General features: G+C 36.9%; 1 protein-coding gene across 1 annotated transcript in view; it reads right to left on the bottom strand.

The window, feature by feature from the left end:
* gstcd (glutathione S-transferase, C-terminal domain containing) overlaps positions 1-12,831 on the bottom strand; it is a 110,976-nt gene that overhangs the window by 80,431 nt on the left and 17,714 nt on the right. The window lies entirely within an intron of this gene.

Here is a 12,831-nt window from a genome sequence, read left to right as displayed (position 1 = left end):
TGCATCATAACAAAATTAGACAGGTGCATAAATTTGGGCACCCCAACAGAGATATTACATCAATACTTAGTTGAGCCTCCTTTTGCAAATATAACAGCCCCTAGACGCCTCCTATAGCCTTTGATGAGTGTCTGGATTCTGGATGGAGGTATTTTTGACCATTCTTCCATACAAAGTCTCTTCAGTTCAGTTAAATTTAATGGCTGCCGAGCATGGACAGCCTGCTTCAAATCATCCCATAGAATTTCAATGATATTCAAGTCAGGGGACTGTGATGGCCATTCCAGAACATTGTACTTCTTCCTCTTTATGAATGCCTTTGTTGATTTCGAATGGTGTTTTGGGTCATTGTCTTGTTGGAATATCCAACCCCTGCGTAACTTCAATTTTGTGACTGATGCTTGAAGATTATCCTGAATAATTTGTTTGATATTGGGTTGAATTCATCCAACCCTCGACTTTAACAAGGGCCCCAGTCCCTGAACTAGCCATACAGCATGATGGAACTTCCACCAAATTTGACAGTAGGTAGCAGGTGTTTTTCTTCGAATGCGGTGTTCTTTTTCCACCATGCAAAGTGCTTTTTGTTATGACCAAATAACTCAATTTTTGACTCATCAGTCCAAAGCACTTTGTTCCAAAATGAGTCTTGTCTAAATGAGCATTTGCATACAACAAGCGACTCTGTTTGTGGCATGAGTGCAGAAAGGGCTTCTTCCTCATCATTCTGCCATAAAGATGTTCTTTGTGCAAATTGTGCTGAATTGAAGAGCGATGTACAGATACACCATCTGCAGCAAGATGTTCTTGCAGGTCTTTGGAGGTGATCTGTGGGTTGCCTGTAACCATTCTCACAATCCTGCGCATATGCCACTCCTGTATTTTTCTTGGCCTGCCAGACCTGGGTTTAACAGCAACTGTGCCTGTGGCCTTCTATTTCCTGATTACATTCCTTACAGTTGAAACTGACAGTTTAAACCTCCGAGATAGCTTTTTGTAGCCTTCCCCTAAACCATGATACTGAACAATCTTTGTTTTCAGATCTTTTGAGAGTTGCTTTGAGGATCCCATGCTGTCACTCTTCAGAGGAGAGTCAAAGGGAAGCACAACTTCCAATTGACCACCTTAAATACCTTTTCTCATGATTGGACACACCTGTCTAGGATGTTCAAGGCTTAACGAGCTAATCCAACCAATTTGGTGTTGAAAGTAATCAGTATTGGGCAGTTACATGCATTCAAATCAGCAAAATTACAAGGGGAGCCAAATTTCTGCACAGCCAGTTTTTCACATTTGACTAGCAAAATACCCGTGCTTCGCAGCGGCAAAATACTGCCTTAAAATTGTTATTAAGAAGAAAAGTAAACATTTTTAAACTGAGGGAAAATATACAAATAATTATTTGTTAAGGATCTCTTTGTATACCACATTGTCAGTTCGGCCCTCCGGTTGTAATATGACCAAGCTGTTTACTGAGCTTACTCTTGAGCATGCAACGTACAGTTGGCCATGTGAAAAGCAATCTTGCCTCAAATCAATGCCAACCTTTTGTAGGGTTTGTCCCTCAGACTTAATTGTCATTGCAAAGCAGAGCTTTACTGGAAATTGGAGGCGTTTGAATTGAAATGGAAGATCAGAGGGTATAACGGGGATGCGAGGAATAAAAAGCTCTCCCCTGAGCCACTGCCAGTAAAAATAGTTGCCTCAATTAGGTTCTTTTGCAGACACGTGACCTGAAGTCTCATGCCATTACAAAGTTTCGGTGGCTGTACGCAAATCCACAATCGGGTTTTTTGAGCCAAACCTGTTGCTTTCGTATGAGCCGCTTTTTATTATTGGGATCATACCTAGAAACAGAAGCTCTATTAACTTGTGAATTTGCGTGCGAATATTTAGCGACAGCGTGTCTATGAACTTGTGGATTTGCCTGCTAGTATTTAGCGACAGCATGTCTATTAACTTGTGGATTTTTCTGAGTATTTGGCGGCAGTGTCACGAAGTTGTTTCCGCCTAGCTGCATCAGAAAATGTACCACAACGTCTGACATGCCTCCTTTTTACTGTTTTCTCACAGCTTGGATTGCTGCTGTCATAATCGGTTTGAGTTACTTTTGTAAGTAAGCTGTAAGGAATGAGCCTGCCAAATTTCAGCCTTCTACCTAATACGGGAAGTTGGAGAATTAGTGATGAGTGAGTCAGTGAGGGCTTTGCCTTTAGTCGTGTCGCAAAAGTCAATGAATGACTGCTAATGAAGTGACCAAGTTAGAAGAAGTAAGGCAGGACAAAATTTCTTTGTATACAAATCCAAAAATAGCCTACCTAATCTCCAAGAACGTGCATAAAAGCAAGGGAACGATGAGAGCACCAGAACTCTGCTCACATTGCGTCACTTTGTACTGCAAGCAGTAAGTCTGTGATAAGCGGAATACCGTTACGCTTTGCACTCACAGGACGGAAGGACAATCCCGACCGCTTTTATATAGTGTCTTGATGATTTCATTTCATACAACTACATACTGCTTCACTAAAAATCTTTGTTTCCTGATACTTAGTAGATGTGTTTATATCTTTGCAGCATATTTGTACTGCCATGATGAACAAGAGGCAGTTAAAAAAAAAAAAACACTGCAGTAATTAAACCAAGAATCAGTCCTATATTTTGTCTATACTAAAATCACAAGCCAAAAATTGTAATCAAGAGGAAGTAGCACACAAGTCTTTTGCCAGGAATCATAAACTAAACACATGCTAAAATTGTTTAGTGTTTATACAGCCACATTGATGACACCAAGCCTGCACACTCCTGACATTTCTGGACAGCAGCACCATAGCTGCTGTACACTAAGATGGTGTTTCTCCACTGTCAAAAAAACAGAACCCAAACCATAAAAAGGTTCAGAAAAATTTCTTTAAAGAAGGCAAATCTTAAAAATACTGAAGTAGGCACACAGGCTAATGTCTAACAAATTATACATACAAGTCAACCCTACCTATTGCCTGTGTGAATTTTGTACAATTTTATTGTACTTGCTTGGGTTGTCTGGTAATTAGATTTCCACCTCATTCAAAAGGCTTGCATGTTAAGTAAGATCCCATTTTGTGTGGATGCATGTAAGAATGTGCTCTGTGATGGACTGGCACCCCATCCACTCTGGCTTGTTTCTCCAAACTATTATTAGAATAAGCAGGCTTAGGTAACGGATAGATTGATAAAAGAAACAATCATCAGTTCTCCAAATATTTTATTTATAAAAGTATAAAGCATGTGGAAAGTGAATTCCACACCATTTGATGGACAAAAAACCATCAGTATGTGTGTTTGTCTCCAAACGGAGCAGTGTTTTAATAATGCAGTGATGCATTCAAGCATGAAGGTGTAAAAGAAAAAAATAGTCATTTTAAAATAGTAAAAACTGCTCTATGACATTCCATTGTGATAATTGCTCATATGACTCCAAACGTGTTTAGTCTAACACAGAGCAGGAAATTTTCTACCCTCATGCTGGCATCTCTCACCTGTTTTTCTTCTGTCAACTAAAAAGAATACCTGAATGTGGGACATGTTGTTATTTTAAAGTAAATTTTAAAGCGAACAGTGAGCTTTCTACATACAAGTGATGCAGTACAATTAGGCATGTTGTCAGTCACTTTTCACTTCAAATTTTTTTTACCTTTTTTTAAATATAAATCAGCACAAAGGTCTCTCTTAAATAAAATGTACAATTTCTACATATTTTGTAAGTGACATCTTAATGTCATTCTGACTAAAATTAAAATGATGAAGGATAACCATGTTATGTGTTCAGTTTATTCAAACATTCTTAGTAAAATGTATTTTATTTAATACTGATTCCTTCATTCTATATAGATTTGAAATATGCATTAATGGAAATCACTGACTAAAATGTAAATAATATTAGCAAACAATTGTGAATTTTGATGCCCTACGCATAATACAGGTTGAGTATCCATATTTCGAAGTTCCAAACTTTTTGAGTGTTGGCGTAGTGACACCTGTCTTCCCTCTAATTGTTTTTATTTTTACTGCTGAGTGGATGTGAACAACATATGTGGATTTATTCTTTCTGAACCAGGAGGGGTGGGGTGTCCTACGTGAAGTGCCACAAATCCAGGACCCACGATAAATGATCGCAGTTGGGGTACCCTGTGATGCTGCGAGCACCATGTAGCACCATCACTTGATCGATTGCTGGGGAGCTGGCGAGGTTAGGGGTCCCCCGTAAAGTGCTGTGACGGTGGATAGATGCTGGGTGGGAAGTTTCAATATGCCTGGGGGTTTTGGGAGCGAAATGATTACACCAGCTCTATGCGTTAATGAAATGTTACTGCTTATGGTCAACAAAGCAAATTCATTCTTCCTAGGTATCTATTGAAGTTTTAGTGTAGTAAATTCCTCCAATTACACCAGGAAAACCAGACACTGCTGCAAATTGCTTTTTAATGTTGTCATTTATTTCTGTTCGCAAAAACATGTGTTGTGTATGTTAACCCACATCATACATTAGCTGAATGTAACGTCTAAACAGTCAGTTAATGGCTTATAGCACAGAGTGCATGACAGAGTTGAAGACTGGCGGAGATACACCTGACCTATCGGCCACTTCCCCAAGAAGTGCAAACAGACAGCCTACATACACTAATAAAAAACCCAAAAAGTTCCTCCGTAAAAATACACACAATGTACCCTCTTAAAAGGGAACTAAAATACAGTCTGTACATCATATTCATCACTTTTGAGGTTTAATATGTTTGTCATGTCAATGCACATTATAATAACGGCTCAGTGATATGTATTATCATACACGCAAGTTGTCACTTCAGTGTTTTGGCTGCTTTGCCCTACCTGAGCAAGGGTGTCCCCAATATATCTTATTATGTATATGCAATATATTCTAAATTCCAAAAATATTCAAAATCTGAGATACTCCTGGTCTCAGGAATTTCATATTAGGGATACTCAACCTGTTTTAAGACAAGACAACCTTGTTAAACAGAATAACCCTGATTTGATCAATATTTATCAGGTAAACCTAAAGGGTATAGCTCTGTAGAAACTAATATGAATAATGTTTTTGACTGTACTTGTTGAGGTTAAAACACCCTAAAGGTAATACTATATAAATTACTTTTACATAGGGTGCAGATAAAACTGTACTGGTTTGGGGCATACCAGTTTGCCACTGCAAATGTTAAACAAGTTGGCGGTCTTGCAGCTGCCAAAACATATATTGCTGGCAAGTTACATTAGCCAAGGATGAGTCACCCAAGTATGAGCTGGCATTACATCGCCACTGGCAGGGGCACCTATATAAATGGCAAGACTGCAAAGTCGCATTCTTTTTTTCCCAACGGGTGCAGAATAAGGCAAGCAGTCCTTTTAAGGATAGAGGGCCTCCTCAAAGAGACATGTAAAGTTTATAGAATCCATCCATTGTGGCACTTGGCATAAACACTACAATATAATTTACAAATATAAAATGAATGTGAAATGTAAAAGCATTTATATAACAAATTATATAAAAAATAAACGACTCCTTAGACAAGTTGTTATGTTATATGAGGCATTGCTCATCACTGGCCTAATACCACCCCTATGTTGAAGCATGGTGGTGGCAGCATCATGCCATGGTGATGCTTGTCAGTGGCAGGGACAGTGAGAGTAAATACAGTGTTTCCTGAAGAAAACGTGCACCAGAATGCATGTGGTCTCAGACAAGGATGATAGTTCACCTTTAAGCACAATAATGAATCAAATCAAAGCACACAGCTAAGACAATGCTGGAGTGGCTCTGGGACAAGTCCCTGACTATCCTTGGTGGCACAGCCAAGGCCCAGGCATAAACCCCATAGAACATCTGTGGAGAAACTTAAAGATGGTAATTTACAGAAGCTTCCAATCTATTATAATGGAGATTAAGAAGATCTGCCTGGAAAGATGAGACAAACTGCCCAGATCTGGGTGTTCAAAACTTACCCAAGATTTACCCAAGAAAACAAAGTGCTGCCAAAAGGGCTTCTCTAAAGTATCAAATTAAGTGTCATTATGGGTTATTGACTGTATATTAATGGACAAAAATGTATTCGTTTAAAATAAAAATTAAATCTCTCTATTATATAAAAAAAAATCCTGGGATGAGACGAGACTTTTTAGCCTGCGACGACACGTACCTTTTTCAGGGAGATACTTTCAAGTCCTGTGAGACGAGACTTTGTGCCAAGAGATTTAACCACGACCAGGGCCAGAAATAAAAGACAAAGAGTAGATGACAAAGTAGAACGTTGTAAAGAGGTTCAAAAACGTTGCCACAAAACGCATGCAGAGCAACTTAGAGATAATGACAGTACTAAAATCTGACAGTCTGAAAAAAATAATAGTAAAGATCACATTAGTGCAAACAAATGGAAATTATTACTTGCTGAAATAAAGGAACAGCGAAAAGAGATTGAATTTATTGTTCGGATTTAAACTTTAAGTTTAAGTCGTGTTGCCATCAGGGAAAAGTAGTGTTTCTTCCCAATGAAGAGGCGTAGCCACAAGAATTAAAAGACTTGTTGTTTGGTGAAAGTGAAATCCACATACACGAGCAGCAGAGACGCGAAGTGGCTGGTGCGTAGTGTAGGCCAGGGGGTTGGTAAGCGAAGCGAGCAGGGGGTGAAGCCCATTAGTTTAAATTAAATTTAAAATTAAATCTACAAACCAATCAAGTGTGCAGAGAGTGAAGGGGGCTAAATACTTTCTAAATTAACTGTATATACTGTAATTTGTATTTAGGATTAATACTATTTTATATTAATTAAAATTTATCATTGGATTGACAGATATAGAATAATTATATCAATGCTTCTTAAAATAATTTTATTCTAAGACAAATTAGGTATTACCAAAACTGCTTTAATCTTTCCTAATAAACAACCAAATGGCAGTATAATGGGGATTAAAAATGCTCAGAAATTAAAAAAAAATATAAAGTAGAAATTAACTGATTTAAGGACTACACAAAGTTGGTTGAGAGCATGTGTTGAGTGCACTTGCTTTAATGTTGTATTGCTGTTGTGTAATTGTGATATATAGCATTGTTACAAATAGGTTTACATTTGTATTAGATAATTAAAACAAAGAAACAGTTTTATAACACATAAGCATATACTCTATGGCATAAGTAGGAGATGGTGTTAAGTACTGACTCAGGATATGAAATTTGTGGTGGGGATGATGGGGTGTAGAGCTGCCACTGTACCTAATAGCTTGGAAGGGGAACAGGAGGAGTTTAGTCATATTAGCCCATTCTCCAAGAAGGAAAGTCTAGACAGGAGGGCAGGTTTGAAAAATAAGTTTGTGTACCCATTGGTCTGAACAGTGGCCATTTAAGAATGGTCTTGAATTGGAGGGACATTCTGTACCACAACGCCCCATTAATTCAGGACTTGTGAGAGGAATTCATATAAGTTGGTCACTCCACGTTTCATTGCCATTCCTCCATAAAGCGAAGACAACTCTGTCTCTGCAGCCATACTGAAATAGGCAGGTTGCTTGGGCCTGTAAAGATGCATTATCAAGTTGTATGGTTTGTAACCAACACTCATGGTACTGATGCCTTATAATTTGTTCTTATTAACTATAATAATTAATTGTGTAGTTCTCTCTTTGTTTGTTCTGTTGCTCTCTTTTGTTACCTGGGGGCATTGGTATAAAAGGAAATGTAACATATGAATGCAAAAGGATAAGATTAAACACACTTTGTTAAGGTCTACACAACAAAGAGAGGAAAATAGGGTTGCCTAAGACCCAATCAAGACAAAAGAGACTGAAAGTACAAGCCAGTGAATGCAATCTGCAGATATGTGCGAACTTAAAAGGGCAATATAAAAATTAAGTAAAACAAAACAGTTTGACTGTGGTGGGCTGGCGCCCTGCCCGGGGTTTGTTTCCTGCCTTGTGCCCTGTGTTGGCTGGGATTGGCTCCAGCAGACCCCCGTGACCCTGTAGTTAGGATATAGCAGGTTGGATAATGGATGGATGGATGGATGGATGGATGGAAACAGTTTGAAAACACGAGGGTGGGCAAGCAGTAAAGAAGTTAAGAGAAATACCATTTAAGATGCACAGACTTTCACAATTGTTTTTAGTTACAAATGATCTCTGCCATTGCATTTGGCAGACTGAAATGGAGAAACGCATGTCCAACAAGGACTATGTAAGAACAAACATCAACTGTCATACGGTATATTAAAATACTACACTGTTGAGTCTAGAATAAGTGCATTCCCTTTGTTCCTTTGGCCAGATATAAGTTCACAAAGTGATCACTAATCACTAAAGAGCTTGTGCTGTGAGTACCAAAAAAACCTTTGTTCAAATTCAGCAGAGTAGCTATGCATACAGCAATACCTACTGACAAGAAGCGGTCACAAAATGTCCAAGATAGAAAGAAAAAAAGCAAGCAGTGTAAACAACAATCAAAGTAGTACAATACTTCACTAAGATGGCATCCAAAAATAAGATGGCTTCCTATATTATCTGTCCTTCAATAAGAATAAGAAAAGAGCAATCAACATATGCACAAGAAATTCTGCTGAAATTAACACAGGAAAAAAACCCTAAAAGTTCAGGTTGAGAAATGTAAGCTCATAAAACCTCTGCATTATTTCTACGGTATAAGAAATCCAATGGAGGGCTTGTCATGGATATAGGTAAGGGCTGTAATTAATTGGATAGTTTTTCTCCTGTTAAACAAATAATGAGATATTCTCATTTTGCAAACTAACACAGTTGTTTAATTAAATATTCAGTTCCAACCTTCAATTACCTTATAGACAAGAAAATCCAGTAAGAAGCTTCGGTGGTCACCAAAAACTAAAAAAGCTTTTGTCCATTTGAAGATAACATTCAAGTCTTCCCCTAAACTCAGGTATCTTTAGCTAAAGGTGTAATGTGAAGATGTCTTGGGTGTAGGTGTAAGCTTTGCTTCGTCACAAAGGTTCCTTGGCACTGGTACATTATATTCCAGTGCAATCTGTACAGGAAAACTCAAAACATTAGAGCTCAAATCTGATGTCGTAAATCAGGAATTACTAGAAGTTAAAAAAGTTCTAAAAAATTCTATGTCTTGGTTTGAAGGTGCTCATTGTCTATCAAACATTTTTTACAAACTACAAATGTTTGCATACTATAAAACAGTTAAAAGACTCAATGGAAGTATAGGCCAAGGGGAAACATGTAGTAGATTTAATTTTATTACTTATTACTGTCCTAAAGAAAACAAACCCTGTGATTCATTTCAGCACTGTTATGAAAATAATTTAGTTCTCATTCTTTTTTCACTAATGAAAATGTGTTATCTTATCCTCCCATGAAATATTTGTATTATCTATAGTAATTGTTCGTATAGAAGAATCTGTCCACAAGAAGATATTCCTTTAGTAAATAACTTTCGGAAAGATGATTCTTTTGTAGCTGTTATAAAAACAAAGGAAAGAAAATAATCACAATGCTTTTTATGTAGTTTTACATTAATAAAGACATAAACAGTTAAGTACAAACATGAAAGCACATATCCCTTATTATCTGTGGACCCACTTAACAGTGGGTTGTATCTCTAATTAACAGCCTGACATATCTTTATCTTAATTCAGATGGTAGCATATTAGTGTTTTAAAGGAACTTTTTGATTGTTTTGAGAAATACTTCCCTGCAAATATTTTGGGAATACATACACTTAATTTTAATTTCCACAGTACATGTTTCATTTGTTTTGACAGACAGATGACCTCAGTTTGTGTCATGGTTTTGATTCTGCCTTTGAAAAAATGCTAAAAATAAATGTAACCTCTAAATTCCAAAGTTTAATCCTGGGGTATCCCTGTGGCTGCTGGTTTACATTCCAACCAATTTCATAAATCAGGGAGTCACTCTTATATCTCACTTGTCTAACTGTTTAATTAGCTGGACATTTTTCTTCTTTTATTTTGCATATAGCATTATAATTTTATATTTATATTTACGAGAAATTAAATTTTTTTTTTTCTGCTGTACCTTTATATGCCTAATTTTCGTTAACCATTTTCTTAAACCAGTGGTTTTGAAATTCAGGCCTAACAGCAGCGATTCATCACAAACATTTTCTTTTAACTATCCTTCTACCTTCACTAAGAAAATTGATATTTCCCAGTTTTTTTTCTTTCATGTGTCAGTCTGGAAACTACAAAATAGATTTTCTATGTTTTTCGGAGGGTAGCAAGCATTTGTGTGTTATTTAAGTTTTACTAATTTGCATACAAGTGAATATTACACTGATGTATAAGTTAACAATGTAGTATTAGCATAATCAGTAGTTAGTACAAAAGGTTCAAATTAAACAAAATGATTATAAAGGTATAGCTAATTACACTAAAAGAGAGAAAAAAAATGATGTTTATAAAAGTAATTTAACTCATGACACAAGGAACAATTACACTAAATAAGTATTCAATGAGAGCTACAAAATGAGCCTTTAAAAAGTGGGATGACCTGTTCCAGAGGATCTTGTGTTTTTTGTTTTGACATTAACAAAAGGGTTGTTTGAATTATCTAATTTAGAAGTCATCAGTAGAACATTTAAGATTATGCTATAGTGTCTATGAAGCAAATATAGCTAAGTCATTTGAGGAGTTATGTATACAAGGTCCAATCCAGAACTCTGGTATAAGCACTTCAGAGATTCAGATACTCTCCAAAAATATCAAGTAACTTTATAGTTAACACATTAAGACAAACACAAAATTGCACTAGCTTGGTTACTATGTATCATTTGGCCATTTCTGATTTAGCTACCAATCCTATAGTGCTCATTCTATTGAGTAACTGTATTACATACAACTGAGAATCTCAGATATCAAAAGTTATATTTCTGACATCCACCTTGTCAACTCTGACCTTGGACAGACGCCCTTAGGTGAAGCTAAGCAGATGTTGAAAATTAAGTGTTCATCATTGAAGTTTACAATAGAGGTTTTCATTCATGCAGAAAAAAAACTTGTTTTGCAACTGTCCAAGATAAGCAGCAACTGGAAGCAGTCGGTTGGATGACAATGGGCAAATAGAAACTATACAGTGAGATATTAAAGTAAAAATCGAAATACAAAACAGAATAGAAGTAAATTAATTATAAGTTTCCAACTAAAAGTTTGTGTTCTCCTAAACAGAGCCTGTTGTAAGTTGAGCCTGGTTTGAATAGATCCATTTAATAATTTTAATGGGTTTTAGTGGATTTTTCCTACCTCGGATTAGCAGTCTGCACATGAGTGCATGCAATCACCTTTATTCGGTTGGTTACAGTAGGAGTGGTCTGCACAATTAAGTAGTATCAGCTGAGGTTGCCACAAAATTTAAAAGAGCATGAATGTGCTCAGTAAGAAGATAACAAAAATGACAACAAAAACAGGAGAGGCTGAAAAGTAAGAATAAATCAATCAATGAACAGTAGCTGGTTGGTACTCTGATTACAAAAGTAATGACTTGTGGCATCAACTCCGCTGAGCTGTGTGAAAATAACAGCGAAACAGGACAGACTGAAAAGAAAGAATAGACCAATCAATGAGTTGCTGGAAGGTACTCCTGCTAGAATACTCAGGACTAATGGTATCAGCTCTGCTGAGCTGTGTAAAGGAGCATCAGTAGCCATAGAGTTCCAGTAGGTGGCAGACTGAAACTCTGCTGAATAACACAGAGCTAGTGAGCAGAGAACCATACAGGAATGTAACTGCTGGAACACAGAGCAGGGTGGTATCCAAAGCATAGCAGCATTGTTTAAAGGGCTAGGGCAAGTGAGCTGCAGTGAATATGCTGCGAAGGCTGGCAGTCCGGGACAGCAGTGATTGGAGGAGGTGGTAGATTGTGATGTAATGGGCTATGTAAAATGGTCTGCAGGTACTGATAGAGATGCCAGACAGGATACCAGATTGTATGCAGGAGTGATTTGTCTCTGGGTCCTAACAGGAAAAAATGGGATACATTGTGAATAGATTATTTAGATTTTAAATGAACTTAATTATTTGTTTTGATTTATTTATGAATTTTTTTTTTACAACCAAAGACACTGCTTTTTAAGGGCATACATTTTATGAAGCATTATTTATTGAAGGATTATTTGCACTGTGTCACTTTAATTCTTTGTTTCTAGTAATGTTCTGTTACACTTTTGACTAAAAAAATCTTGCCTGTCTCTTCGTTTGGCCTAATATCCAGGTAGAGTTTGGAGCCCATGACTGCGGACACCAGGGCATCACTGAGACAATAATGCAATGTGTATAAAGATACCCACCAACCAGCACACAAATCCAAAACTCCCTTAAGAAAACCTTTCAGAATTTACCCTAACAAACACTTTCTTATACCACCAAAAGATACATCAATTTGTTTGTGAAGTGTTTTTTATCTAACATTACATTACTGTTGCCAGGAGGAGTTACTATGACAGCACTGGGCACAAATCAAGAATAACTCTGGAAAGAATACAATCCATTGAAGCTCATACTGAAGAACACATCCATAGTCTCTTACTTTTGGTTAATATTACATCACCATTCAAACACATAGCAAATATGCAAACCACAGAGAGCAAGCCCCCTGTCTGAAATTGTTCTGATATTTCATGTCACTTAGGCTATCACTTCAATATCACTAACAAACTGAACTCTCTAAGCAATGAAAAAAATAATAAAAAATAAACATACATCAGTTTTAATTGTTTGCTCTCAAGAATACTGAAAGAGAAGATGTGCCTAACCTTTAGCAATGATTATTTTTGCATAGCTCATTAGATGCAGGAAGCTA

Source organism: Erpetoichthys calabaricus, chromosome 7, assembly GCF_900747795.2.
Source record: "Erpetoichthys calabaricus chromosome 7, fErpCal1.3, whole genome shotgun sequence".
In the NCBI taxonomy this organism is placed as follows: domain Eukaryota; kingdom Metazoa; phylum Chordata; class Cladistia; order Polypteriformes; family Polypteridae; genus Erpetoichthys; species Erpetoichthys calabaricus.
The sequence above is the reverse complement of the archived record's forward strand: the minus strand, read 5'-3'. Positions and strand labels throughout refer to the sequence as shown.